Source organism: Mustela nivalis (genome assembly GCF_964662115.1).
Source record: "Mustela nivalis genome assembly, chromosome: 3".
In the NCBI taxonomy this organism is placed as follows: Eukaryota; Metazoa; Chordata; class Mammalia; order Carnivora; family Mustelidae; genus Mustela; species Mustela nivalis.
The window spans coordinates 132,928,603-132,955,818 of NC_139022.1; the positions used below are offsets into that span (position 1 = coordinate 132,928,603).

Genomic DNA, 27,216 nt, shown 5'->3' on the forward strand with positions numbered 1-27,216 from the left:
ATGGAACTCTCTTCCACCAGATGTGGAAGCCTGACTTAGCTTAGGGTAAAAGAAAACATGAAAGGAAGCTGCAAGATTAAAGGGGCCATCAACTCATCCCTAATTTTGTCACCACCTTCCAGAGCACAGTGGTGGACTTCCACATTTTCCCTCCTGGACTATCACTCCCTACCCGTTCTTGTGGAGACCTCTGAAGCCAAGTGGTTCTCTCTGCTGCAGGCAATCACAGTAGTGCATTGGATGCAGTGTTGGGTCCCAGACTGGTTGCACTAGTCAACAGGACAGTCAGAGCCTTCACATGGATTTTTCTAAGTGGATATGGAGGGACAGCTTTCCTTCCCTCATCAAAAATGATTCTCTAAGAAGTGACTTTGGAGACATACATGGCCATGTTTCCTCTCTCTGGGGTAAGGCACATCTCTGGTAGGAGTGGGTGACACCAACACAGAAGCAGAGGAAGGAAGACAGAGAGAGAATCCAGAGTCTTTGGTTCCAGTCACCACAGAGCTTTTCTTCATACCTGCCTATACTGGTTCTTGAGCCAGTTACCTAGTTCAAGCATTTATTCCTCAATGGTGGTAGGTTTTTATTTCTTGCATATTAGTCTTGACAATCACAGGGACATGTAAAGAGTCTCCTTCATGTGGTGTAAGGAGCCAGTCAACTCTTGAAACTCTGAATATTGCTTACAATGTGCATTTTTTACCTCTAGTGATACTGTAAAGAATAATGTTTAAGAATTTCTGCAAGTTTGGGGATCAGACATAATTAGAAAAGAGTCCTGCTCCATCATTCTGGAACTGTGTGACATAGGGCAAGTAACTGTGTGACATAGGGCAAGTAACTTCAGCTCTCTGAACCCATTTTCTGGACAATAAGAATTATAATTATACATATCTCACAGGATTTTTTGGAGGATTAATGATTGTGCACAACGCTGGAGGCATATTATGAGCAGTAGTTGTATCCTGGTGTTTCCCTCTTCCCTTTCAGCGATGGCACACAGCATCCCCCTCGCCATTCTGTTTTATAATGTCTCTGGGACACCTCCAGGTTGCTAGAACAAGGCCAACCCTGAGAACATGATTGGGAGGGAAATAAATTTGTCTTACTCACATGTTTACCTGCCCCAGTGTTGGTTTTTTTTCCTCCTTAAGATGTGATGGTATAATTGTTGGGAGAGTAGTAGCCACTACCACCTACTGACACTTGTATAAAGCCAACCAGAACAATTTGCTTTCCCATTTGAGTTTCATGAAAAACACAAGGTGAAGAAACAGAGACCCAGAGAACAGCCATTGACTTGTCTCACATCAAACAGTTCCTCCTTGTTGGAAGAGTAGAACTCAGGTCTGCCAGGAAGAAGTTCAACTTTGTACAGGTGTAGAATCATAAGACATTAGAAATATTCAGACATTTTCTTAAAATGCCTAATATAAAGCTGAGGTGTACTTGTTCTAAACTTCTTTGTACAAACAAATTGTACTCTTTGAGTGAATTAGGAAAACACAGAAAAGTCCCAAATTCTTCCATAAGTACTCTTTCTGTAACTTCTTCTGTGAAAATATAGTTATGCATGTATTTTTCCTAATTATAAATAGATTTATTGTTATTTTCTGCTTATAAGAGTAACAATGATTACTGGAAAAAACTCAGAGTAGTAAATGCCATAAAAATTAAAAATTACTGTAGTCCAGGCTTCATAATTAATCATAGTTCATTAATCATTTTGGTTCACGTATTTCAGCAGATTCTTTCACGCATATATGCACACAGCAACTACCAAGTATATACCCCCTACACACTTTACTCAATGGATTTGGTGGTGGGTATTATGAAGGGCATGTATTGCATGAAGCACTGGGTGTGATGCATAAACAATGAATTTTGGAACACTGAAGAAAATTTTTAAAAAGCAAATTGTAAATATTATTTCATCCATAAATATTCAGTATATATCTCTAAAAGATTAGGACTCCTTTTTTGACTTCTTCTTTGCCAGTTTGAATACTTTTTATTTCTTTTTGTTGTCTGATTGCTGTTGCTAGGACGTCTAGGAATATGTTGAACGACAGTGGCGAGAGTGGACATCCTTGTCCTGGTCCTGATTTCAAAGGGAAGGCTGTCAGCTTTTCCCATTGATAATAATATTCACTGTGAGTTTTTCATAGATAGGACTCTTTAAAAAAAAAGAAAAAGATTTATTTATTTGAGAAAAAGATCACAAGTGGGAGGGACCTAGAGAGAGAGAATCCAAGTTCTGAGCTCAGAACCTGATATGGGTCTCAATCTCAGAACCCTGAGTTCACAACCTGAGCCAAAACCAAGAGTTGGATGCTCAACCAACTGTGCCACCCACGTGCTCCAAGATTAGAGTTCTTTTAACTAATTGCAATCGTTCATATGTACCATCAAATATCCAGTGTTCAACTTCCCCAATTGTCTCATAAATGACTTAAAAAAAAAAAAAACAATTACATGTTTCAAACAGGATTTATGCAAGGTCTACTTACTGCATTTGTTTCAGATATTTCCTAAATCTCTTTTTCTTTATGTATGCCTAATGTCATTTTGTTTTGTTTTGTTTTGTTTGTTAAAGAAGAAGCTAGGTTTGTTTTGTAGAGTGCTTACATTCTGAATTTTGCTGATTGTATCCTCTTGATGTCATTTAACATGTTCCTTTGTGCCCTAAATTTTCTAACAATTAGTAGTTAGATCCAGAGTTTTGATCAGAATATTTCTTAGGTGGTGGGTTGTATTTACACCAGGAGGTACTAGTCTAGAACACAACTTTTAATGGTTGACTCATATAGATAGACTATAATTTCTTTAACCAATCACTTACTATTGGAATTTAAATTGTTCTTTACATGTATCGTGATTACCAGCACTGATACCACAGCCTTTTGGCCAAAACAAATTCCTTTCTTTAGACTAGATTCCTATAAATAAACGCAGAGCCAGCGCTCAAAATATATGACCTTTGAGAAGGTTCCAAGGAGTTAAACTTTCTAAGAGGTTCTCTTGATAACTCCAAACTAGGCCACGGCATAAAGGCTGGCTGGGTTCAAGGCTAAGTGGGAGTACATCTCACTCTAGTGAGGTTGCTCTTACTTTGCTTTACCGTGGCCTAAACCAGTGACTAGTGCAAAGCCTGCCTATCAATCTGGGGTCCATCATGGCAGATGCAGCCACCCTCTACCCTCACCCTAGGCACCCCTTCTTCATGGGGGAGCTGCCCACACATTGGTCTCAGCACCCATGCGGAGTAAAGGGCTGCCAGGCCAGAGGAGACTGTCTGGGATCATTTCCTTGGATCCTTTGTTAGGACTATAATGCCTTGATTCTGGGTTTACAACTTCTTGTGAGACTTGTACTTAGCTCCTCCCATGTGATACCCTTGTCGTACTCAAGGAGTCAGTGTACGAGGCTGGCCTGAGTTTCCTTCACAACTTTTGTTGGGAATCAAGATGTTTGAATAATTCTGGAATCTTTAGTAGCTCTATCTCTATTCTAGTTTGAACGAGAAGGGAGGCAGAGAAAACCCTCCTAGCTCCATACTGGAAGTGTTGAACTTTGTCATATAATGGTGCAGGCCCATGACAAGTAGGGGTACAGCAGGCCAGCTTCTGACTCCCCTTGCCCTGAGAATGCAATTCAGAGCACTGATGAATCCAGAAGCACTTTGTACTTGCAAAGTGTCTGACTACAAAGTTAAGAAGACCCAGCAGGTGACTTTACAGAGCTAAGTAGAAGCAACGTGAGCACAGGCCCTGTGCTCCCGATACCCCAGTCTTGGGCAGAACCACACTTGCAACAAGTGGGTAAATGTCAGGGAAGACCCAGAAATAGATAAAGATGCTGAAGATAAATGAAGTTGATAATAGAGGCCACCGATTCAGAATACTGATTTCTGCTGCCCTGAGGGGAAGGAACACTAGAGCCAGCCTTTGTAACAGTTCAGCCTTGTTTAGCTTATCAAATCTGGCTAGAGCAAAAGCCCCAGGATCCACTCACTTCATCAGAAACAAGTCTGAACAAGTCAGGCACTGTGTGCTCAGATACCCAAGCATTTTGACAGTTCAGTTCTGACCACCAGCCAAATGTAAATTGAGAATGCCAAGTCATCCATCTTGGGTTAGCCACGTGTGAGGTTAATGCCCTATCTTCCTGAAGCACACAAAGGGCCATTTGAGCAGGAAAGTCCCACCACCTCCTGCTGAAACACATAGCCTGCATTTGGATCATCTTTCTGAACAGCATCTTGGTTTGGAAGGCACAGCTGTTGCCGAGATCCCTGAATATAGCCTGCTGTTCTCTGTGAAAGCTAGGGTAGATTAGTGTGGTTAAGTTGAGATGCAGTAAAACCCTCCAGCCTGCCCCTCCTCCAAATAGCCAATCTGCTGGCAGCCAGATGCTGATGTTTGCCCAATTATCCATGTCTGCTTGCAAAGGGGAAAAGCTGGGTGGTAGTTGAACTCATCATATGACCTTAGGAACATCAACACCCCTCTCAGGAGCTTGGTTCCACTGACTCTGGACAGGAACAGGCGCTACTTCATACAGGAAAGTCCCCTTGGGAATGAGCACTTAGCACTTCTGATCCTGGGAGTGTAGTGATGGACAGAAGTGGCCTTCCTTGACTCGACTCCCAGAGGTGTGGCTTTTAGAGAATTCCATGAAACATGAGACATGGACCAAGAACAGATCTAGAGTCAGGTTTATGCCTCTAACAGCTGTGGTTTTCAAATTCTTTCAGATTGAAGAAGTTGAAACAACAGCTGCACATTTATTCCTTGTTCTGGGGATGGGAGGTGGTGCAGGCAAATATGATGGAGACACAAAGGCCATGACTATTTTCTTCTTCAATAAACCCCAAATTATGTCTTGGTTCCCATAAAATAAGATGGAAGTAAATGTTCAATTGTAATGTCTAAATATTCATGGAAATTTCGTTGTTAGACACTTAGACTATTACCAGTTTTTTGCTACTCTAATATCCACTATACATTTTTGCTCACAGGCTTGTTTTCTTTAGGGAAAACATATTTTAAAGGCTCTTGACGCACATTAACAAATTGCTCTCCAATAGAGATGGAAGTGGGAGGCTAGCAGGGTCTCTGAAGTACGTTTTTTAACAACTTTACCCACACAAGATCTCATTATTTCTGTTGTTCTTTTATTCTCCTGTTGGTATGCTTTGTGTGTCAAGAGAGAGTGTAGAATTTCCAAAGGTAAAATCACATCTTTGCAGTTCCTAGGGTAAGAGACATGACTGAACACATAATAATGAATTAACATTTACTGAAAATTTACCAAGTGTCAGGTGTCAGGCATTAACTCAAAGGGTTGACAGCAACCCATCTTGTAGGGAAAGTTCAAAAGGGTTGAGTAACTTGCCTGATGCTTCATGGAACCAAGCTTGGTTAAGTCTGACCTGCACACCAACCCCTTTGCCATGCTGTCTCCACATAGTCACTACAAGTAAATATTTGTATGTGGACTGATGGATTATTTTCCTTTGGTAGGACAGGCCTGAGCAACTCAGAAGGGAACAGCCATAAAAATAGGCTAAAAACACAATCTTAGTTCTCCTAGTCAGCCCTGACTGGAATAGCCCCTGTGGATTTCAGCAATGTTTAAGCTGGGTTTGAGGGTATGACCTGAGGTAGTATTTTTATTAAGGATTTCTTATGACTGGAAACTCAAAGAAGTTAACTTGAATTATCCCATATAAAAATATAGCTACCCAAGTTTATCAGTGGCATTTCCTTTTTATAGTGTTTGGTGCTAATAATAACCCCAAACTCCTCAACCCAACTTTCCAGCTTTTTAAAAGAACAGTACTTATAAGAATGTCTGAATAATTGTGACTGGAGAGATTTATTCCATGCAGTGTTTCCTGTGGTTTCTCTGGAGAAAGCAAAGGGCTTGGGAGTTGGTGGCTATGTACAGTCTCTGTGCTGCTTCAGGGATCTTGTGAGTGAGAGCCAGAGAGGGGCTTCTAAGGAAGTGAGAGGGGATGTGAGGTAAGAGGAGGAGAGAGGCATGAGGATTTTCACAGAGAATTCAGAATAAATCAGGTTATCTTCTTGGATTCCAGGGAGCTGAGTAAGAACCCTGGGCCCCTTTCTCCCTTTTGTTGTCCTCTGGACAGTGCTGTTCTTGTAAGGCCAGCACCTGGTGTCTGATAGAACCTGAGAAGGGATTGTCACCTCTTAGAGAACGAAAGGTCTTGGCAAAGCAGAAAGTGATTTTACAAACCAAATGTTCTCTGAAGGTTTCCAGCTGTCGTCTGCTTCAACATCTTCTACAACATGTCTGCTGGGTGAGGCCCTCTCCCTGCCACAGCACCTGTGGAACAATTTTCCATGTTTCAAGGTTCTTTCCTTTTGAAAAAACTATTTTTGGAGATATAATTTACATATAATAATAGGTACTCATTTTAAGGGCACATACACTAGATAAACTCTAATGAATGTGGGCACCCATACAACCACCACCACCCCATCACCTCAAAAAAATTCTTATCTGCTCCTTCCAGCCAATTCTCTCCCCCCAGCCTCCACTCTAGGCCACCACTGATCTACTTTCTATCACTGCAACTTAGTTTTGCCATTTCCAAAATTTCACATAAATTGGATCATAAAGTATATACTATCTTGGTCATGACTTCCTTCACTAGACTAAAATTTTTGAGATTCATCAGTGTTATTGCATGTATCAACAGTTCTTTTGCATTGTGGATAATATACTATTGCATGGATATATCACAATCTGTCTAGCCATTTGAGTTTGCTTCTTTTGATTATCATGAATGAAGTTGTTATATATATTCATGTAAAAATCTTTTTGTGGATATATGCATTCATTTCTCTTGGGCAAATATCTTGGAGTGGAATTGCTGGGTCATAAAATAAGTGTGTGTTTAACTTAGTAAAAACCTGCCAAATAGTTTTCCAAAGTGGAGTAACTGAAAGTTCCAGTTGCTTCGCACCCTCACCAATATTTGGTTTTGGCTATCCCTTCAAGTTTAGTCACTCTCAGTGGTATCAAATAGCATCTCATAATGCTTTTAATTTTCATTTCCCTTCTAACTAATCATGTTGAATATCTCTTCATGTGCTTACTGGCTATTCATACGTCACTTTTTTTGAAGGGTTTGTTAAAATCTTCTGTCCATTTTTCTTTAATTGAACTACCTCTCTTTATTGACTTTCCAGAGTTCTTTTTATATTCTGGTTAAAAGTCTTTTATCTGATATTTGCGTTGCAAATATTTTCTCCCCGTATTGTGGCTTGCCACTTCAGTTTCTTAGTTGTGTCTCTCAAAGTGCAGTGGTGTTTTATTTGGGGAAGTCTAATTAGTTTTTCCTTTTATTAAACTTTTGTGTCTTGTCCATGAAATCTTTGCTTACCTCAAGGTTGTGAATATTTTCTCCTATGATTTCTTCTAGAAGTTTGTAGTTTTAGCTTTTGCTTTTAGCTCTATGATTTATTTTGAAGCAATATTTGTATATAATGTGAGGTAAAAGCCAAAATTCCTTTTTTTTTTTCATACAGATATCCAGTTGTTTCATAAATGTGAGTTGACTTCGAGTCCTGCTACTCTCTGGCTATGACCTTGGACAAAGACTTAATCTTTCTGAGGCTCCATTTCTTTATCTGTAAAATGGGATAAATCAGGGCACTTTATTTTCCTTCAAATGATATATATAAAAGATTTGTAATTGTGTTTGGTACAGTAGATCATAACTGAACTGTTATTATTCCTGGTCTGAATACTAACATCCATTATATTTACAAAGCTATTTTCCATTTATAAAGCCCACTTTTCCTCCATATCAGTCTTTAAGACTCCTAAGAAAACTGCTGGTGAGTCATCTTTACACTTCATCTGTACTCAGTAGAAATTGTAGGTAGAACTGTGGCTTCCTGAAGGGCAGAGGTTGTGTTTATTCTTCTTTGTATTCTCCCCAGTGCCTAGATTGTGCTGGCTATACACACTAGATACTGTGATTTCATTTAGTGGGACAAAAATTTATCTAAGCTCTTCTTCAAGTCAGTCATGTTTCTAGTTTTTTCTATCATCTCTCTTTCCCTCCACAGAGATCTCATGAGTTCTAAAGACCTTTGATGATCAACCCATGACTTCCACATCCCACCTTCTATTTGGCTTGCTTCAGTCTTCCTGTTCCCAACACCCTCACCCTAAAATGTTTAAAACCACACTCATTGGTGGTATCCTAATCAAAGCTCTTTGGATGCAAAAACAGAAACTCACTCAAGTTAGTTCAAGTAGAGGCAGTGTTAACTGAAAGGCTATAGGGGGACAATTACACAAGTGAAGGGTAAGAGAAACAGGAGAGCTTGGAGAACAGCTTGCTTGACTTGAGTGACCAAAAACAGCCCTCTCTTTTATTCTATATAAAAGCATGTGAAATGAAGTCTGGCTCTGTTTGAATAGAACCTGGTGTGAGAAGTCTTTTCCAGTAGATGAAACAGCTTGTGTAAAGACAGGAAGATAGAAATGGCTATTTTCAAATACTGCTTGGCACTATGTTTATTTGGAAATCCAACTCACCTTCCCAACTGAATTCTGAATATTAACTTGATATTCTATTTCTTAACATTACTTTAAAATAAAATGATAATAATAATAAGAAGAATTACCATCATCACCACCATCACCATTACCGTCATCACCACCATGAGAACTATGTTTAACAATTACATGCTAACTACAGTACTAGATGCTTTTCTATACTTGTTTTTTTCCTAATCCTCAAAAACTTTTGAAATTTTATAGCTGAGGAATTTGAGTCTCAGGGAAGGTGTGTTCTTTAACTTGACCAAAGTGATTACTTAGAAGACACAGACAGGGGAAAGACAAACCCTACAAAGATCTGCTGGTTCCCAAAGTCCCTTAATCTTGAAGCTCAAGGCCTCTTTAAGAACATGGTTTCAGCTCTTGACTTGCTTGTTGGATGAAAAAGGCTCCCTGTGATTGGTATTGGAAATTCTCCCCTCAACCCCTTCCCAGTCATCTGTAACTTATTAAGTTGTTAGTGCAGTCCTGAACTAAGGATCTTTAATGATGACTTTGTCTATCATAAAGGTTTCTAGCTCTTTAAAAGACAGAAAATCATTATTTCTTCTGATAAGCCCTTCTTCAAATGGGATCTTAATCCTCAAACCTGACGGAATATTGACACTGGGAGGAAGTCATTGCTCAGCCCCAGTTAGCACTGCTAATCTTTGGGCAAACTGCTTCTTTTCAAGTCATTTCCTTGAGTTCGCTTTCTGTGTAAAGAACTTGATTACAGAGAATGCATGGGAAGGGCTTTGCTACTGATACTGATCAATAACCTTCAAGAGGCAGGGAGGAAATGACAGGCTTAAGTGGCCCCTGGCGACCCTCTTGAGCCAAATGCACTTTCAAGATATGTACAACAATGGCTTTTTAAACCCAGATCCGTATTCAGAGAAAAATATTAATTTGTGCATTTGTTGCAGTCTCTGAGATGGAATCTTTGGGCCAGCAAAAGAAACTGTCTCATCTCCATTCTCTGACTCATGGTCCCCATATACCATAAAATGACTCAGTCTGTAAAAGAAGAAGCAGGGTTATAGACAAGGACTGTGGCCCAGGAAGTAATATGAATCACTCCAATCTGGTACATGGGGCACCACCCCTTGTTGGCATTAATCCAACTCTGCCCTGCACTCAGCATCCCCTCCCACTGTCTGCTCTGGTGATTTGTCTACCATACAGTTTCATAAACATAGCTCTGAGTTTGTTGCTAAGACCAATTATTGGCATCTATATAACTCTTTGTAGTTAGCAAGGCATTCTGAATCATTTATCAATCCACCCATTCATTCATTCAGTGAAAACGTACTTGGTAATAATAGTAATATTATGGGCCCACCATGGGACAAACATTGTGCCAGACATAGAAGGTATAGTGATAATCAAAAGAGTCATACAGTCATAGTCACTGCCATTATGGAGTAGGTAGTCCAGGGCAGAGTTTTTGTTTGTTTGTTTGTTTAAACAATTCAGTGAAATTCAGTTGAATTGTGATATAAAAGGTATTTCTTACTGAGGATCATGGTCAAAAACACAGAAACACACTGGTTTAGTGAAGGGTATTGTCAAAGATTCCTCTAACTACCCTCCTCACAGTCACTGGAGAGTTCATGGAGTCTCATGCAGGAGACAGAAAATATTACTATTCTTACTTGTAATAATATACATCAGGCATTGTACCTTGCAGGGTAAAACAAAGGTTATCAAACACATGTGTCTTAGCCTTTAATCCTTTTGAGACTCCGTATTACCCTCAGGATGAAGGCTCAACATCTTGGCCAAGAGGATCTTGTTTCTCTCTCTCTCTCTCTCTCTCTCTTTACCACTATTCATACTGTTCACCTTCATCCTTCTCAAATGCCCTTCTGATCCCAGCTGCCTGGAAATACCTCCTCACCTTTGAACACTCAGGTTAAGTGTCACTTCCTCTGTGCCTTTGCTTCTTGTTTGGTCTTTCACTGTCACATCTCCTTATATATTCTGGTTAAGGCACCCTTTTTTCATTAGGAAGTCCCCTCAACCCCACGACCACCACATTCAATAAGGTGCTGATGGTAGGCAGGGCTTATCAGGTGGTCTCATGATCCAGACCTGGGACCCCATGTTCTGGATATTGCAATTGGTTCAAGGATGGCATACAATCCAAGCAAGGCCAGTCACAGTCTGTGAGCCTTTTGTGTTAAGACAGTTCAAGTTGGGTCCCCAAATGGTCATGAATATACAACGTCTAACTTTATAACACCCTTATTTGTCTATAACATATCTCCTACTGTACTGTAAATTCCCTCAAGCAGAGACTGTTCTTTGATTTAAAAAATATGTGTGTATGGCTTTGTGTGTGTGTAAAAGTAACATATTCTCTTTGTAGAAAAGTGGGGGATAATTTGCTATAGAAAAATTTTAAAACACACAAAAACATTGTTAAACACCTGTAATCCCCTCTCTCCCAAAGACATTCTTTAAAAGATTATTTATTTATTTATTTATTTATTTATTTTAGACAGACAGAAAGAGAAAGAGAAGGGGCAGATGGGGAAGGAAAGGAGAAAGAATTTTTTTTTTTTAAGATTTTGTTTATTTATTTATTTGACAGACAGAGATCACAAGTAGGCAGAGAGGCAGGCTTAGAGAGAGGAGGAAGCAGGCTCCCTGCCGAGAAGAGAGCCTGATGCGGGGCTCGATTCCAGGACTCTGGGATCATGACCTGAGCCAAAGTCAGAGGTTTTAACCCACTGAGCCACCCAGGAGCCCCGGGAGAAAGAATTTGAATCGACTCTGCACCAAGTGTGGAGCTCAATGTGGGCCTCGATCCACGACCCTGAGATCATCCGAGAGTCGGATGTGTAATTGACTGAGCCACCCAGAGGCCCTTCCCAAAGACATTTTAACAATCTTTTTATAATTCAGATACACACAAAACTCACATTTTGCATAAGTACAATATAATTGAACATATGACTTTATAACTCCATTTTTTTCACTTATGTGATACACTGTGAAAACTCTCCCATCTAATTAGCTGTTTTTCCTCATGATTTTTCTTGGCCATCAATTATTCTTAGTCAAGTAGAAAAGGTGTCATGGGCAATTCATCAAAACTCTATTGGAGGGGGAGGAGTCAAGATGGCGGAGGAGTAGCAGGCTGAGATGACATCAGGTAGTAGGAGATCAGCTAAATAGCTTATCAAACCATTCCAAACACCTATGAATCCAACAGGAGATTTAAGAGAAGAAGAGCAGCCATTCTAGAAACAGAAAATCGACCACTTTCTCAAAGGTTGGACCTGCGTAGAAGTGAATCTGAAGCGACGGGAAGATAGACTGCAGGGGGATGGGCTGGCTCCCAGCAAGTGGCGGAGCAAAAGAGCACAAAATTCGACCTTTTAAAAGTCTGCTGCACTGAGGGACATTGCTCCAAGGGTAAGTGGGGCTGGAGCCCTCACAGGGACAGCATGGTCTTGGGTCCTGCAGGGTCACCAAAGGATCAGGGGTGTCTGAGTATTGCAGAGCTTACAGGTATTAGAGCAGGGATGCCAGCTACAGAGATGGAGCCGAGGAGTGAGCTCTCAGCTTGGGGTTACCTTAAACATGATCTGTGGCATAGTCAAACCACTGCTCTTTAAGCAGGGACTCCGCAAGTGGCAGCTCCAGGGACAGCTCCCTGGAAAAGCAGCAGTGATCTGCTGGGGATGGGGACTTCAGGTGAGGCTGTGTGCCAGAGACAGAGACGCTGGGTTGCAGACTGGGTGAGCTCGGGGTATAGCTGGAGGCCAGGGAGATGGGAGTGATTGAGCGCTTTTCTTCAAGGGCACACTGAGGAGTGGGACCCTGAGCTCTCTGCTCCTCTGGGCCAGAAATTGGGAGGCTTCCATTTTCATTCCCATCCTCCAGAGCTCTACAGAAAGCATCCAGTGAACAAAAGCTCCCAAGAGTGAACCTGAGCAGATTACTTAGCTTGGGCCCTGGCAAGGGCAGTGTAATTTCGTCTCTGGCAAAGACACTTGAAAATCACTGCAACAGGCCCCTCCCCCAGAAGATCAGCAAGAAATACCACCCAGACCAAACTCACTTATCACGGAGAACAGCAGAATTCCAGAGATTCCAGAGAAAGCAAAGCATGGAATTCATGTCTTTCTCTCCATGATTCTTTGGGTTGGCAAAGTTAATTAATTTTTTTATTTTTATTTTTTTCTTATTCTAATTTGTTTTTAACTTTTACTCTTTCCTCCTTTAACGTTTTTAAACTAGTTTATCTTAACAATACCTTTCATAAAAATTTTTTTGAACCTTCATTATTATAGTCATATTTTATCCCTCATTGTATCTAACTTTACTTTTTGTGTACACATAGGATCTTTTCTTCTAAAAAATGTTGGGATACAACTTCTTCTAATAGATCAAAATATACCCTAAATCTATCACAGGGCTTATTCACTAGCCTGAACAAATTCTCTCCACTTTCTTTTTTTTTCTTTTCCCAACCAACTTATCAACTCCTTTTTTAGAATTTTTTTAAAATTTTCATCTTTACAGTCATATTCCATCCCTTCATTGTGTTACACTTATTTTTGTGTGTGTGTGCATGTGCACGTGCATATGTGCGTGTTTCTTTCTTTAAAATTTTGGGAGGTATTTTCTTCTAGAGACCAAAGTACTCCCAAAATTAAGTGGGTGGCTCTGTTCTGTTCACCAGGCTAATATCTATATTTTCTTTCTTTCTTTTTTTTTTTAATTAAAAAATTTTTTTTGAACTTCTTTTTCCCCCTTTTATTCCCCCCCTCCACAATTTGGGGTCTCTTCTGATTTGGTTAACTCATATTTTTCTGGGGACTTTTCCAAACTTTTAGTATTTCATCCTCTCCTTCATATATTCTTATCTGGATAAAATGATAAGGTGGTAAAACTCACCACACACACAAAAAAAAATAATAAGGGGCAGTATCGAAGGCTAGGGACCTAATCAATATGGACATTGGTAATATGTCAGACCTAGAGTTCAGAATGATGATTCTCAAGGTGCTAGCTGGGCTCAAAAAAAGCATGGAAGATATTAAAGAAACCCTGTCTAAAGAAATAAAAGCCCTTTCTGGATAAATAAAAGAAGTAAAATCTAACCAAGTTGAAATAAAAAAAGCTATTAATGAGATGCAATAAAAAATGGAGGCCCTTACTGCTAGAATAAATGAGGCAGAAGAGAGATTTAGTGATATAGAAGACCAAATGACAGAGAATAAAGAAGCTGAGCAAAAGAGAGACAACAACTACTGGGCCATGAGGGAAGAATTCAAGATATAAGTGATACCATAAGATGAAACAACATTAGAATAATTGGGATTCCAGAAGAAGAAGAAAGAGAGAGGGGAGCAGGAGGTATATTAAAGAGAATTATTGTAGAGAACTTCCCTAATATGGCAAAGGGAATAAGCATCAAAATCCAGGAAGTGCAGAGAATTCCCCTCAAAATTGATAAGACTAGGTCTACACCCTGTCATCTAATAGTAAAACTTACAAGTCTCAGTGACAAAGAGAAAATCCTGAAAGCAGCCCGGGACAAGAAGTCTATAACATACAATGGTAAAAATATTAGATTGGCAGCAGACTTATCCACAGAGACCTGGCAGGTCAGAAAGAACTGGCATGATATATTCAGAGCACTAAATGAGAAAAACATGCAGCCAAGAATACTATATCCAGCTAGACTATCATTGAAAATAGAAGGAGAGATAAAAAGCTTCCAGGACAAAAAACAAACAAATAAACAAAAAAATCTAAAAGAATTTGTAAACACCAAACCAGCTCTACAGGAAATATTGAAAGGTGTCCTCTAAGCAAAGAGAGAGCATAAAAGTAGTAGACCAGAAAGGAACAGAGACAATACACAGTAACAGTCACCTCACAGGCAATACAATGGCACTAAATTCATATCTCTCAATAGCTACCTGGAATGTAAATGGGCTCAATGTCCCAATCAAAAGACATAGGGTATCAGAATGGATTAAAAAAAAACCAAAACCCATCAATATGCTATCTACAGGAAACTCATTTTAGACCCAAAGACACCTCCAGTGAGGGGTTTGAAAAACAATTTACCATGCTAATGGACATCACAAGAAAGGTGGGTGTGGCAATCCTTATGTCAGATCAATTATATTTTAAGCCAAAGACTATAATAAGAGATGAGGAAGGACACTATATCATACTCAAAGGGTCTACCCAACAAGAAGATCTAACATTTTAAATATCTATGCCCGTAATGTGGGAGAAGCCAAATATATAAGCCAATTAATAACAAAATCAAAGAAACACATCGAACAATAATACAATAATAGTAGGGGGCTTTAACACCCCCTTCACTGAAATGGACAGATCATCCAAGCAAAAGATCAACAAAGAAATAAAGGCCTTAAATGACATACTGGACCAGATGGACACCACAGATATGTTCAGAACATTCCATCCCAAAGCAACAGAATACATATTCTTGAGTGCACCTGGAACATTCTCCAGAATAGATCACATCCTGAGTCACAAAGCAGGTCTCAAATGGTACCAAGAGATTGTGATCATTCCTTACATATTTTTAGACCACAACGTTCTGAAGCTAGAACTCAATCACAAGAGGAAATTTGGGAAGAACCCAAATACATGGAGGCTAAAGAGCATCCTACTAAAGAATGAAAGAGCCAACCAGAAAATTAAAGAAGAATTGAAAAAATTCATGTAAACAAATGAAAATAAAAACACAACACTTCAAAATCTTTGGGACACAGCAAAGACAGTCCTGAGAGGAAAATATATAGTGATACAAGCCTTTCTCAAGAAACAAGAAAGGTCTTAAATACACAACCTAACCCTATACCTAAACGACCTGGAGAAAGAACAACAAAGAAAACCTAAACCCAGCAGGAGAAGAGAAATTATAAAGATCAGAGCATAAATCAATGAAATAGAAACCAAAAAAACAGTAGAACAAATCAACGAAATAAGGAGCTGATTCTTTGAAAGAATTAATAAGATTGATAAACCCCTCGGCAGACTTATCAAAAAGAAAAGAGAAAGGACCCCAATAAATAAAATCATGAATGAAAGAGGAGAGATCACAATCAACACCAAAGAAATACAAACAATTATAAGAACATATTATGAGCAACTATACGCCAGCAAATTTGACAATCTGGAAGAAATGGATGCATTCCTAGAGAACTACTGCAACTGAACCAGGAAGAAATAGAAAACCTGAACAGACCCATAACCAGTAAGGAGATTGAAGCAGTCATCAAAAATCTCCCAACAAACAAGAGTCCAGGGCCAGACAGCTTCCCAGGGGAATTCTACCAAACACTTAAAGAAGAACTAATTCCTAGTCTCCTGAAACTGCTCCAAAAAGTAGAAATGGAAGGAAAACTTCCAAACTCATTTTATGAGGCCAGCATTACCTGGATCCCAAAACCAGACAAAGATTCCATCAAAAAAGAGAATTACAGACCAATATCCTTGATGAACACAGATGCGAAAATTCTCACCAAATACTAGCCAATAGGATCCAACAGTACATTAAAAGGATTATTCATCACAACCAAGTGGGATTTATTCTAGGGATACAAGTTTGGTTCAACATCTGCAAACCAATCAATGTGATACAATACACTAATAAAAGAAAGAACAAGAACCATATGATCCTCTCAATTGATGCTGAAAAAGCATTTGACAAAGTACAGCATCCTTTCTTGATCAAAACTCTTCAAAGTGTAGGGATAGAGGATACATACCTCAATATCATCAAAGCCATCTATGAAAAACCCATAGCAAATATCATTCTCAATGGAGAAAAACTGAGAGCTTTTCCGCTAAGGTCAGGAACATGGCAGGGATGTCCATTCTCACCACTGCTATTCAACATAGTACTAGAAGTCCTAGCCTCAGCAATCAGACAACAAAAAGAAATTAAAGGCAACTAAATTGTCAAAGAAGAAGTCAAACTATCATTCTTTGCAGATGATATGATACTGTATGTGGAAAACCCAAAAGACTCCACTCCAAGCCTGCTAGAACTTGTACAGGAATTCAGCAAAGTGTGAGGATATAAAATCAGTGCACAGAAGTCAGTTGCATTTCTATACACCAACAACAGGACAGAAGAAAGAGAGATTAAGGAGTCAACCCCATTTACAACTACACCCAAAACCATAAGATACCTAGGAATAAACCTAACCAAAGAGGCAAGAATCTATATTCAGAAAACTATAAAGTACTCATGAAAGAGATTGAGGAAGACACAAAGAAATGGAAAAATGTTCCATGCTCATGGATTGGAAGAACAAATATTGTGAAAATGTCAATGCAATCTACACATTTAATGCAATCCCTATCAAAATCCCACCCATTTTTTTTTTCAAAGAAATGGAACAAATAATCCTAAAATTTATATGGAACCAGGAAAGACCTCGAATAGCCAGAGGAATATTAAAAAAGAAAGCCAAAGTTTGTGGCATCACAATTCCAGACTTCAAGCTCTATTACAAAGCTGTCATCATCAAGAGAGTACTGGCACAAAAACAGACACATAGATCAATGGAACAGAATAGAGAGCCCAGAAACAGACCCTCAACTCTATGGTCAACTAATCTTTGACAAAGCAGGAAAGAATGTCCAGTGGAAAAAAGACAGTCTCTTCAAAAATGGTGTTGGAAAAATTGGAAGCCACATGCAGAAAAATGAAACTGGACCATTTCCTTACACCCTACACGAGAAAATAGACTCAAAATAGATGAAGGACTTCAATGTGAGAAAGGAATCCATCAAAATCCTTGAGGAGAACACAGGCAGCAACCTCTTCGACTTCAGCTGCAACAACTTCTTCCTAGGAACATTGCCAAAGGCAAGGGAAGCAAGGGCAAAAATGAACTATTGGGATTTCATCAAGATCAAAAGCTTTTGCACAGTAAAGGAAACAGTTAACAAAACCAAAAGACAACTGACAGAATGGGAGAAGATATTTGCCAACGATATATCAGATAAAGGGCCAGTATCCAAAATCTATAAAGAACTTATCAAAGTCAAAACCCAAAGAATAAATAATCTAATCAAGAAATGGGCAGAGGACATGAACAGACATTTCTTCAAAGAAGACATCCAGATGGCCAACAGAAACATGAAAAAGTGCTCCATGTAACTTGGCATCAGGGATATACAAATCAAAACCACAATGAGATACCACCTCACACCAGCCAGAATGGCTAAAATTAACAAGTCAGGAAATGACAGATGTTGGAGAGGATGCGGAGAAAGGGGAACCCTCCTACACTGTTGGTGAGAATTCAAGCTAGTGCAACAACTCTGGAGAACAGCATTTAGGTTCCTCAAAAAGTTGAATATAGAGCTACCCTACAACCCAGCAATGGCACTACTGGGTATTTACCCTAAAGATACAAATTTAGTGATCCGAAGGGGCACGTGCACCCGAATGTTTATAGCAGCAATGTCCACAATAGCCAAACTATGGAAAGAACCTAGATGTCCATCCATAGATGAATGTATAAAGAAAAGTGGTATATATACACAATGGAATACTATGCAGCTGTCAAAAGAAATGAAATCTTGCCATTTGCGATGACATGGATGGAACTAGAGGGTATTATGTTATGCAAAATAAGTCAATCAGAGAAAGACGATTATCATATGATCTCCCTGATATGTGGAAGTTGAGAGGCACCATGGGGTTTTTGGGGGGTAGGAAAGGAATAAGTGAAACAAGATGGAATTGGGAGGGAGATAAACCATAAGAGACTCTTAATCTCACAAAACAAATGAGGGTTGCTGGGGGGAGGGGTATATGGAGAGGGTAGTTGGGTTATGGACATTGGGGAAGGTATGTGCTATGGTGAGTGCTGTGAAATATAAACCCGGCAATTCACAGACCTATGCCCTAGGGTTAATAATACATTATATGTTAATTTTTAAAAAAAACCTATTATAAATTTAGTGGTTTTTACTTCTCATTATTATAAAAAACACAGTGTCTGATTTCTGCCAAAGATGACACTGCAAAGAATGGTCTTTTCATTGAATGATGCTGATTAATGAGATACCCATATGGCAGGTGTATTGTTATCTTTTGCTGGGTCACAATATTACCACAAACTTTTACTTTAATGCAATGTAACATGTTATCTCAAAGTTTCTGTAGACAAGAATTTAGAATGGCTTAAGCAGGCCCTCTGCTTCAGGGTCTCACAAAGCTGCAATCAAGGTGTTGGCGAGGGTTGCAGTATTGTTGAAGTTTCAACTGGGGAAGGATCTGCAATCAAATTCATGAGGTTATTGGAAGAATCCAGCTCTTTGCAGTCTGTCAAAATGAGAGCCTCAGTGTGTTTATTTTTAAGGGTTATTTATTTATTTTAGATAGAGAGATAGTAGGGTGAGGGGAGGGGTAGGGGGAGAGAGAATCTCAAGCAGACTCCCCACTGAGCATAGGGCCTGAAGCAGGTCTCTATCCCACAACCCTGAGATCATGACCTGAGCCAATATCAAGAGTTGGATGCTTAACCAACTGAACCACTGAGGCTCCCCAAGAGCCTCAGTTCTCTGTTGACTCTTGGCTTGAGGCCATGCTTAACCTCCTTGCTGCATGCCTCTTTCCATGGAGTAGCTCAGAGAGAGACTCCTCCCTAATTGGGTGCTACAATTTTAAGTAACATAATCACATACATCCTGTCACCTTTGCTATATTTTATGAGTAAGAGACAACTCACAGATCCCACCCACACTCATGAGGAAGGGATCACCCTAGAACATAAGCACCAGTGTGGGAATCATAGCGGCTGCCCTCCACTCTGTCTCAGTGAGTTTCCCAAACTTGCTTGATACATGGCACCTGTAATGTCTCAGTAACTTTTTTCATGGCACCTATAGCCCAGAAAAAATACCTAACATTTTTTTATTAAGTAGTTAGATCCAAACAATTTAGTAAATATTTATATCCTAACAATTTCATAACCATTTGTAAAAATAGTACATCTAATTTGAAATAAAAATAATATTTTATTTTACTTTAAAGCAATCACAATATTTGCTAATGGGTTTACACTCCTGTTGGGCACTGTAAGGACTTCTTGGGCCTTGAATCATATTGAACACCATTTCATACCTCCTGATTTCAACGGGTATTTACTTTTACCACAGCAACTTCAAAAAACCCAGCTTGGCAAAACTATGATATCATTGAAGAGAATGTAGTATGATTCAATGTTAAACTGTGAACTACTTACTCCAAGTTAATAGTTTTTGTGGTATCCAACAGGTGTCACTGTGCTTCTCTCAAAAATGTAAAATATCTTCCAGCACCCTGTGAATTCACTATGGCTTCCAATGCTCACTTGGTACATGGTTTGGGAACCATGGCCATATGGAAATATTTCCTAGACCTTTACTTCATACCGTAAACAAAATCAATTTCTGATAGATTGCTTATGTAAAGGTAAAATGAAAACAGTAAAGCTTTTAGAGGAAGAACATTTTTCTGATCCTAGGCTAGTGCACAATCTCTTGAATAGGATTCAAAAATTAATAAATTTGACAATATTAAGAATTTTTTTCAATCAAATGTGAGTAAAAAGGCACCTTAAAAAGGGAAATAGATTTGAACAGACTTTTCAGAAAAGAGGATATCTAATGACCAATAATTCTAGGACGTTTTCAACTTCATTAATCATCAGGAAATGAAAATTGAAACCACACCTTGATACTGACACACCCACCAGATGGCTAAAAAATTTTTAAAGTTTCATCAGGGATGTGAAGAAACCAGAACTCTCTTACAAAGTTAGTGGAGGTGCGAACAGGTGCAATCATTTTGTTCAACTACGTAGCACTATCTACTAAAGTGGATCATATGTGATTACCCAGCATTGTCACTCCCAGTTATATACTCCAAAGAACTGCAGATATATCTTAACCACAATACATTGACAACAGCACTGTTTTTTTTTAAAGATTTTATTTATTTATTTGACAGAGAGAAATTACAAGTACACTGAGAGGCAGGCAGAGAGAGAGAGAGAGAAGGAAGCAGGCTCCCTGCTGAGCAGAGAGCCCGATGCGGGACTCGATCCCAGGACCCTGAGATCATGACCTGAGCCGAAGGCAGCGGCTTAACCCACTGAGCCACCCAGGCGCCCCGACAACAGCACTGTTTACAACAGTCTTGTAGTCTGGAAACTACCGAAATGTCCAAAAATAGCAGAATAGTAAATAACTTGTGGTATATTCCAGAATGGACCACTATGCAGAACAAGCAGCTTATAACTACATAAACAGTATAGTGGGATCTCACAAACATAGTGTTAAGTAAAAGAAGCCAGGGCATCCCAACCTTCTTCCTTCTCCCCCCAACTCTGTGCAATGTAAACCACATACTGTGTGACTCCATTTACATAAAGTACAAAAAGAGTAAAATTAATCTTTACTGTTAGAAGTCAAGCTAATAGTTCCCCTTGGCGGGAAGGGCATCTGTGAGTAGAAAGGGGCAAAAGAGGGCTTCTGGAGGGCTGGGCATGTCTTCTTTCTTGATCTGGGACCAATCATGGCTGTGTTTAGGTTGTGAAACAGGTGAGCAGTATACTTTATTATATGTTTACTCAATACACACATGTATGTCATAATTGATACAAAGCTGAAGAAATGCTGCAATGAACATCTTTGTAGCTGTATTTTTGCAGATACACCTTTTTCTTCCTCTTTTGACTAAATTCCTAGAAGTGGGATTGCCAAATCAAATGGTTTGAACATTTTTACAATTTACAATATATCTTGCCAACTTGTCAGGGACTGCTTTTATTTGTCTCTGTCTCCCTGTGCTTTGCATCATGCCACTGACTAATTGACATTTGAATGGGCCAGTGGATGAATCAATGAGGGCCTTCTTTCAATTCCTTGAATGAATTAGTTTTTTTCAAGCCTAAGAGCAGGTCCTATTTGCTCTGCCCAGAAATCTTGTTCCCCTATTCTTCGTACTTCTAACTCACAGCTTTAAAAATATTCAACTGAGAGCCTTCCCCACCCATGCTGTCTAAAGTACTCCTTCTCTTATTCTCTGGCTTAGCTTCTCTTGTTTACAAATCCCAATGAAAAATTATTATATTTGATTTATTTGTGTAGTTGCTTGCTTCTTACCATCCTCCCACTGGACTCTAAGTATCGTTGAAGATAGGAATGATGTATGTCTTGCCCACTATTTTAACCCCAGCACACACCTAGCACACTGCTTAGGAAAGTGAGAGCCTTTATGTTAATGAGGCATTTTCAACCACAAGGGTGGCTCAAATGGACTCAGATAGAATTAAACAAAAAAAAATTTTTTTTTTGGCTCATGTAATTGAGAAATTCAAGGGGTAGGTTTCCTTCAGACGTGACTGGATCCACAAGTTCAAATAATATTATTAGGCTCTTGTCTCTTTCTATTTCTTGTCACTATTTGACTTCATTTAAGACAGGTTGTTTTCTGACACAGGAGCAAAAGAACTACCTACACAGTCCCAAGCTTACACTGCTAACCAGCTCAGAAGAAAAGGAAGCAACTTTTTGATAGCGTTGTCAAGAATCTTGGGGAGGATGTTCATTGTGCCAGCTCAGAGCCATATAGCCATTTCTGAGCCAAGCATAGTGGGTATGGGGATGGAGTTCTACACCCAGGCCTTGGTTCCTTGCCTGTCTCTGAGTGGGCGGATGGGTGAGAGAGGAGGTTCTACCCCATCCAAACCACAAGCATAGATGTGCACAAGTGCAAGATCACTTGGAGCTAATTACTTGCCTAACTCCCAGTCCCACTTACCACTTGATGAGCTGCAGGGACTCAGCTCTCTCACTGGGCATATGCAGCCATTAACCTAAACCAGGCAGCTGAGACCTACAAGTAATTGAACTATTTTCCAGCTAAGTGAGGCCAGCTAAAATTAAGTGCTTCCCTGAACCTTGATTGCTGTTTTTATTCAGGCAGTATATTGGCATTCCCTGAATGCCTTCGCCCTTTGCAATGTATTTGGGTTTTAGGTGGAGGTCTGCCCTTTGTAACAAATATAGGTGTGGAGTTCATGTATAACATTTCCCTCCTTCCCAATCCTTATCCTAAACTAAGTCTGTTTATACAGTTTTCTTGATCTGTTTAAATCTCATGCTCCCACCCTTCTGTTTTAAACACCTCCTTCACCTGCTTCAATCAGATCAACCTAAAATTGACTGAGCTAAGTGACAAATAGGAATTTTCTCATTTGTATGCAGAAGTACATCAGATACATAAACTCACTGGCAGCCTTAGTATTCATTGCCTTGCAGACTCATCACTTTAGACTTCCAATTTGGCTCCTTTTTCAGAGTTTGTCCATGACCTTGAGGAAGTCAATTCCCTCTTTCTGGACCTTGGTATCTCTAGCTATAAAATGAAATAATTACCCCATTTGCTGAATAAGATGGTTTCTAAAGTGTCCCCTCAGATATCAGATCCCAGAATTATTTTTCTCCCCTCCTTAGCAATCTGGTGATAAGAAGGTTATCATTAAGTGTGAGGTGGCTGTAGGACCAGCCACTTAATTTGTGGATTCCCATACAAAATGTCCAAAATTATTAAGAATTTCAAGGTAGCAACAGCAAAGCCTTAAGCTAAGTATGGGGTCCTTCTGAGAGTGGAGTCTTGTGTATCTGCCTAGATTCCACTTCTGTGAAGCCAGCCCTGGATGTCTGAATTAATTTGATAGGTTTAACCAGCTATGCTGATGACCCTCCTCAAAATTCTGCATTATATATCTCCGCCATCTTTTGGAGGCATAGCAAAATCAAATATTTATAAATTAATGAGTGATGTGGGCTGGGGTGGTGGTGACTGTGACAAAATGGAGAACAAATGTTCTCCCTAAAAGGAACAACTAATATTATCTGCTAGTTTTCACCATGGGAGAATTTAGGCTTATTATTATCCAACCTTTTAATGTTTCAAAAGAAACCAGGATCAGGATTAAAAACAAAACAAATTCCTGAGTTTTTTTTTTTTTTTAATGTTGGTAACTGTTGACAAAGATTATCTAAAACTTGTCAATGAGGCAAAAGGATAATTGCAATTTCTTTTAATGGCACCCAAGAACAGTGGTTCTCAAAATATGCATTCTAATCAACAACATCAGCATTACCTGAGAACAAAGAATTAGTATATATATGCTTATATATAAGTGATATGAATAAAAGCAAAGACACAAGAGACAGAAGGGAAGAATTGAGGTTATTTTGTTTTTATAAGGTATTCACACTACCCTTGATGTGGTATAGTGTTATTTGAAAGTGGACTTGTATTAGTTGTAAATACATATTGCAAACTCTAGAACAATCACTAAAACAATTTTTTTAAAGTATTGAAATACAATCAATACACTAAGAAAGAAAATGGAGTCATATAAGATGTTCAAAAAACCCACAAAAAGGTGAAAAAGAGTGGAAGACAAAAATAAGAACAAAGAAAAAAAAAAGAACAAAGAACAAGGACAACAAATAGAAAACATAACAAATATGACAGATATTAATCCAACTATATCAATAAGCTCTTGGAATATTGATAGTCTAAGTGAAATTAAAAAAGAGATTAAAAAGAGAGAGAGAGACTGTCATAGTGAATAAAAAACACAATTATATGGTGTACACAAGAAACCCACTTTAAATATAAAGACATATATACATTGAAAGTTAATGGATGCAGGAAAATATACCATGCCAACACTATCCAAATAAAAATAAGAGTATCTTTATTAAGTTCAGAGAGAGCAGATATCAAAACAAGGAAAATTATTAGGGATAAAACAGAGCATTACTTAATGATAAAGGGGTCAATATCCAAGAAGACACAACAATCCTTAATGTGTTTGTGCCTAACAATAGAGCATTAAGGTATGTGAGGCAAAAACTAATAGAATTTCAAAGAGAAATAGATGAACCACTATCATGGTTGGAGACTTCAACACCCCTCTATCACAAATGGACAAGGTTAGCAGGCAGAAAATCAGTAGGGACATAGTTGGACTCAACAACACCATCAATCAACTAGATGTAATGGACATCTATAGACTAGCTTATCCAACAATAGCAGAATACATATTTTCCTCAAGATCATATAGAACATTCTTCACCATAGACCACATTCAGAGCCATAAAACACATCTTAACAAATTAAAAAGAATAGAAATCATACTATGTCAATGCTCAAACCACAGTGAAATTAAACTAGAAGGCAATAACAAAAGGATAAATGGAAAATTTCAAAGTACATGAAGATTACATCGTACACTTCTAAGTAACACATAGGTCAAAGAAGAAATCTCAAGAATAATTTATAACTATTTTGGGTTAAATGAAAATGAAAAACAGCTCATTGAATTTGTGAGATACAGTGAACATAGTGATTAAAAGAAAATTTATAGAATGTGTATATTAGAAGGATGAAAAATCAAAAATTAATACCTTAAGCTTCCATCTTATGAAACTAGAAGAGTGAATTAAATTCAAAGTAAGCTGAAGAAAATAAATAACAAAAATTAGAGCAGAAATCAGTGAAACCGAGAACAACAAATCAATATAGAAAGTCAATTAAACCAAAAGCTGGTTCTTTGAAAAGATGAATAAATTGATAAGCCTACTAGGTTAACTCTGAAAAGAAGACAGAAGACACAGATTACCAATATCAGAAATGAAAGATGGGACATCAGTACAGATCCCATGGATATTAAAAAGATAGTAAAGGAATACTATGAACAACTCTATACTCATGCATTGGATAACCTAGATGAAATGGAATAGTTCCTTGAAAGACCCAATTTGCCAGAACTGACACAAGAACAAATAAACACAGTGAATAGGCCTATATCCATTAAATAAATTGAATCAATAATTAATAACTTTCCAAAACAGAAAGCACCAGACTCAAGGATTCACCAGTAAATTCTACTAAACACAATAAAGATGAAATTATACCAGTTTTCTACAATCTGTTTCAGAGAACAGAAGCAGAAGGAACACTTCCTAACTCATTATATGAGACCAGCATTACCCTTATGCCAAATCAGGTAAAGACATTACAAGAAAAGAAAACTACAGATCAAAATCTCTCATGAACATTGATGCAAAAATTCTCAATAAAATATTAGCAGATTAAATCCAATAATGTCCAAAAAGAATTGCATACAGTGATCAAGTGGGGTTTGTCTCAAGTATGCAAGGCTGGCTCAACACTCAAAAATCCATTAATATAATCTGTCACATCAACAGGCTAAAAAAGAAAAATCACATGATCATATCAATAGATACAGTAAAAGCATTTGACAAAATCCAAAACCTATTCATGATAAAAACTCCCAGTAAACTAGAGGTAGAAGAGAATTTCCTTAACTTGATAAAAGCTATTGATAAAAAACCTACAGCTAACATCATATTTAATGATGAGAAATGGAACATTTTCAAATAAGATGAGGTAAAGGCAAAGATGCACCTCACCACTCCTTTGCAACATCATACTGGAAGGTCTAGCTAATGTAATAGGAAAAGAAAATAAAAGATGTACAAACTGGGAAGAAAAAAATAGTTATTTTCAATTGCAGATGATATAACTATCTATGTAAAAAATCCAAAAGACTGACCAAAAAAAGCTCCTGGAACTAATACGTAATTTTTGCAAGGTTGCAAGATATGCAAGGTTAATACACAAAAGTCAATCACTTTCCTATATACCAGCAATGAACAAGTGGAATTTGAAATTAAAAATGCAACATCATTTATCTTGGCACCCCTAAAGTGAAATGTTTAGTCATAAATTTAACAAAATATGTATAAGATCTACATAAGGAAAACTATAAACTTTGATTGATGCAATCAAAGAACTATGTAAATGGAGAGATATTCCATGTTCATGGATAGAAAATTCATTATTGTCAAGATATCAGTTCTTTCCAACTTAATCTACAGATTCAGTGCAATCCTTATCAAAATCCTGGCATGTTATGGATATTGACAAAGTCATTCTAAAGTTTAAATAAAGAGGCAAAATACCTAGCAAAGCCAGCACACTATTGAAGGAGAACAAAGTTGGATATTACTCAACTTCAAGACTTACTATAAAGCTACACTAATCAAGACAGTAATGGTATTGGCAAAGGAATAGACAAATAAAGCAATGGAACAGAATAAAGTTCCCAGAAATGACCCACATAAATATAATTAACTAATCTTTGAGAAAGAACAAAGTGCAATACAATAGAGCAAAGGTTTTTTCTTTCCACAAATGACACTGGAACAAATGGACAATAATATAAAAAAAAAAAGAAAAGGACTTTAGATAAAAGCCTCACATTCCTCACAAATATTAGCTAAAAATGGATCACAGAATGGAGGGTAAGATAGGAAAAACCTAGATGTCCTTGGGTATGCAGTGACTTTTTAAATATAACACCAAAGGCACAATCCATGAAAAAAATAATGGATAAGCTGGACCTCATTAAAATGAAAAACTTCCCCTCTGTGAAAGACAATATCATTAGAATGTAAAGATAAGCCACAGACAATATTTGCAAAAGACATTTGGTTATAGACTGTTATCCA

General features: G+C 38.3%; 1 long non-coding RNA gene across 1 annotated transcript in view; it reads right to left on the reverse strand.

The window, feature by feature from the left end:
• The window catches only part of LOC309861784, a 64,993-nt gene that overhangs the window by 29,284 nt on the left and 8,493 nt on the right, over positions 1-27,216 (reverse strand). The window contains exon 3 of the long non-coding RNA XR_014310204.1: positions 6,265-6,354. This is a non-coding gene — a long non-coding RNA (uncharacterized lncRNA). The remainder of the gene's footprint in view (positions 1-6,264; positions 6,355-27,216) is intronic.